The following is a 4,406-nucleotide window of genomic DNA, read 5'->3' as shown; positions in this document are numbered from 1 at the left end:
CAGCATGTGAGCAAGAGCTTGGGGATTTGCTGGATTGGCTGCATAAAAAAAGGAAAAAGAGAGGGAGGATGCTGTCATGCCTCATGTGTGCAGACCTTGTTGTTATCTCTGGGCAGTTGGGGCCAGGCTGGGTCTGTCTCTGCCTGCACCGAGAAGAGAGGAGGAAGGGAGCAGAGTGTTCTTTGCTGAGCAGAGGGAGGAGGAGGGTGGATTCAGGCTGTACAGGACAGAGTTTCCTCTCCTCCCAGTCTGTTATTTACTCTGTCTGGTTAGTCAGTAGTGCAAGTCAGAACAGTCCATCCCCCAGGCAGCAGGATAATGGGGAGTGAGCAGCCCTGGGCTGTGAAGGTGTCCCTCCCTTGCTAAAGGCCTGTGCTCAAAGCTCCCAGCAGCTCCCCATAGCCTGTCATTCCCCCTCCTCTGCCTTCATCTCTCCTGGGAAACTGTGCCTCATGCTCTGACGTTCTGTATCTTTCTAGTGTGCTCTTTTCTGCTGAGAATCCCCTGGGAAAACTGGAGCATTGTCCCAGACTGTACTGTGACAGCTAAGCAGTGACAGACGCAGCTAACACATGGCTTTTGGGGGGGTGGAGGGAGCTGCTCAGCTCGGTAATCAGGCCATGCTTGTGTCACGATCCATTCACAAAAACATTCCCTCCCCAAAAGTCACCAGAGCCTTTTCACCGCTCCTGGAGAGCTCATCCATCAGGAGCCGGGCAGCTGGGGAGGTGACACTGAGGACTGTCCCTAGGGGACAGCTGCTCCTCCTGCCTCACAGAAAGCCGTTCACACCTCAGCTTATTAGCAAATTGACTAATTACAGCACCAGTCTTGCTGGAAAACATCCCTTTCTTTTCACAGGGTGTCTGGAAGGGCAGGGGCAGCACAAAACAGCATCTAAGGCAGAGATTTGATGGTGAAACAAGGGAAAAGCAGCCTCAGCGTGTGGGCTGGATTCCACACCAGCAGTGCCCTCTGCCCGGGGCCAGAGAAGGACTGGGCTGCAGGGATGCTGGACTGGGCTGTGGGAATGCTGGACTGGGCTGCAGGGATGCTGGTGCTGAGCTGTGCCCTGGCACATACCATGAACAGGACAAAAATGCAAAGGGATTTCAGCAGCGCAGCTGCCCACGTTTAACGTGGGTGTTGGAACTCCATGGCTGCTCCTGCTTGGTCTGTCTCAGCAAAGGATTGCAGTGCTTCCAGAACGATCGTTTTGGTAGGAGAACTCCTCAGAAACACGAATGAGCTGCTTTGATAAAGATCAGGAAGTTTGGTTGTTTGGTTCGAACTGACCTATGAAAACACTACCCTGTTCTAATGCAAATCTGCTCACCCCAGTAAACCCAGTCCTGTCCAGATCCCAGCCCAGCACTCTGATTTTGTGGGCTTTGTATTTTGATTAAATACTTTCTATTTTTGTATGACCTCAGTAACTGTCTTTCCCCCCTCCCCAGATTTTTAAAAGTAAGTTGTGCAGAATACATCACGAGTCTCCACCAGCTCCCTCAACGCTTAGTTTGAGAGTGAGATGTTCCCAGGTTTCTTTCCCCACTGTTTGTAAGGGCTCTGCTGGATGACAGGCAGCTGCCTGTTTGTTTCCTGGGGCTGTGAGCTGTGGCTGGAACAAGCCATGTTCTGGGCAAGTGAGTCCAGCTGCTCCCTGCAGCCCTCAGGCTGCCATTCTGCCTTCCTCCCGTGGGGACTGGCACCAGAGGGCCAGGTCTTGGCAGCTCATCACTCACAGCCCTGCTGTGGGAAGCTGTGTGTTTGGAGAGGTGGCTGTAAGGAAGAAACAGGGTGAAACGTTAGGGATTAGTTGTGCTTAGGATTCAGCAGAGGAAACTCAATCAGTTTGCAGCAATTATGCTTTGTGAAACAGTCTGTGGTGATTGAGAGGGGACAGGGGAGCTGCCGTGGCCTCTGCAACAGAGCTGGTGTCTCCCTGGCAGGGCTGAGTCCAGACTGGCACTGGATGGTTTCTGTCCTGGTGGGCTGAAGACGACCCAAGGCTGGGAGAGCTGCAGGCACAGGAGCTGGCAGACAGTGTGGAGGAAGCTGTTTGCATTGCTCCAGCCAGGGCTGAGACTGCAAGGATGCCTTCCAGGACCAGCGGCCAGCTGGGAACTCAGCCAGCACTAAATTCACACCATTCTTTTACAAATCAGGTTGGTAAGACAAACACGAGACACAAACTAGTGTGATTTCCATAGCAACCTCAGCGGAGGTTGAAAAGTCTTTTGTAAACATAGGGCTGAACCTGAGGATCAGCTCCGATTTTCTCCACAGAAAGGGGAAGAGAATGGAGGCTTAATAAATTCAGGCCATACAAATGAACTATAAATCTCAGAAGGAGCCATTCCCAACCTCTCTGTTCCCTTTCTGTCACCCTCTCCACATGCACAGCACGAAGCTGTCTGAAACCCAGAGCCCAACTTCCCGGCTCTGGCTTATCTCCATAAACTGCACAAAGGCTTATGCCCCTCTTCCATTGCAGCTGACCTTTACTGGCTAATTCTGTGACGCACACACAGCCCCAGCACATGCCATGCCATTTCTGTAGGGCTACAGCGACTTGAAATGAAATTTGGCTTGCAGCGGAGGCCTGTACTGCAGCCAGCTCTGGCTCCTCTTCCCCACCATGGCTTCCTCCAGCTCCGTCAGGAGCGTGGATTTGGGTGTAGCAGCTCATCCAAGCGCTGTTCCTGCAAATCCCAGGTGTGAACATGGATGCAAAGAGCACAGCATCCCCCCCTGCTACCTGCAGGGCCGTGCTGTGGGGAGCGGTGCTGCCGTTCATCACTGTCAGCAGACAAAGCCCGCGGGCCGCGCTGGTTAATGACCAAAGTGACACGAACAGATGGCGCAGGCCGCCTGCCACGGGGGCACCAGGAAGTGCTGTATCGCTTACACCCTCACGGGGAAGGGATTTGGCAGGGCTGAGGGTGCCAGTGACAAACACACTGAATTTTCATCCTGCTCAGGCTCGGCTGGGTAGAGCGCGGCAGATGCCGGAGCTGCCTTGCGAATGTGGGCTGCTGGGGACAGACTGCAGCCCTGAGACAGGGGACACAGGGCTCAGCAAACACAGCTGGGGCAGGAGCAGGATGCACGGCTACAGCTGGGACATGGCAGGAGTGATGCAGGGAACAAGCTGTATCTGAGTTTTTGAGTGGCTGAGGGAGGGTGTCAGAGGCTGGAGCCAGGCAGTTCCACCCAAAAATGAGACAGAGGCCTGTTGGACTGAGCCTAGAGAAGACAAATAGATAATTGGAGGGGTGGAGCACCTCTCCTACAAGGAGAGACTGAGAGAATTGGGGGTCGTTCAGCCTGGAAAAGAGAAGGCTTCAGGGTGTCCTAATTGTAGCATTCCAGCACCCAAATGGACAGAAAGATGCAGAAGGACTTTGAACACGAATCTGTACTGAAAAATGCAGGAGCTGCTTCAAACTGAAAGAGTGAGGTTTAGATGAGATATTGGGATTAAATTATTTGCTGTGAAGGTGGTGTCACTTCAGCACAGATAGCCCAGAAAATCTTTGACTGCTGCATCCCTGGAAATGTTCAAGGCCAGGTAGGATGGAGTTCTGAGCAGCCTGGTCTAGTGAGTGGCATCTCTACCTACATCAGAATGGGGGGCTGGAATAGCAAGATCTTTTTAGATCCCTTCCAACCCAAACCATCCTGTGACTCTATGAGGAAGAACTTCTTCACAGTGTGGGTGACCAAGCACTGGCACAGGCTGCACAGAGGGTGGGGAGTGTCCCCCAAAAGCCCTCTAACGCTCAGAGGATCACGCTGGAGCAGGAGGGTGGACTGGGTGACCGCAATGGTCCTTTCCAGCCTGAACCATCATTCTGTGACTCCGTGCCTTCAAAGAATCCCACTGAGGGTTGCAGAGCACTGGGACAAGCTGCCCAGAAGAACGTGGAGTCTGGAGACATTCCAAACCCTCCTGGACGCGTTCCTGTGTCACCTGTTCTGAGTGACCCTGCCTTGCTTGGGTTGGGCTGGGTGATCTACAGAGGGCCCTTCCAACCATACAGGTTGGTGACTCTGCCTTCAGCCTCCCTCCAGGCCGCAGGCTACGGACATTAGAAGAGGGAATTTCTTCACAGAAAGGGTGATCAGATATTGGCACAGCCTGTGGAGGCGTTCAAGAAACGACCTGTAGCACTCAGTGCTCTGCCTGAGATAGGGCAGAAGTTGGGTTCGATGATCCCAGAGGTGTTTCCTCGGTGTCCCCTTCCCCTCACGGACCCCATTCCGTGGCTCTGCAGGCGCTGAGGGCCCCGCACGGGTGTCCCTCACAAGGGGTCCCTCACAGCCCTCCCGCCTCAGCCCGGCCCTCCCCGCACCCGCCATGACGGGGCCGCCCGCGTCGCGCGCCGTGACGTCACGGGGGC

Source organism: Catharus ustulatus, chromosome 22 (assembly GCF_009819885.2).
Source record: "Catharus ustulatus isolate bCatUst1 chromosome 22, bCatUst1.pri.v2, whole genome shotgun sequence".
Lineage (NCBI taxonomy): Eukaryota > Metazoa > Chordata > Aves > Passeriformes > Turdidae > Catharus > Catharus ustulatus.
This window is presented reverse-complemented; position numbering follows the sequence as displayed.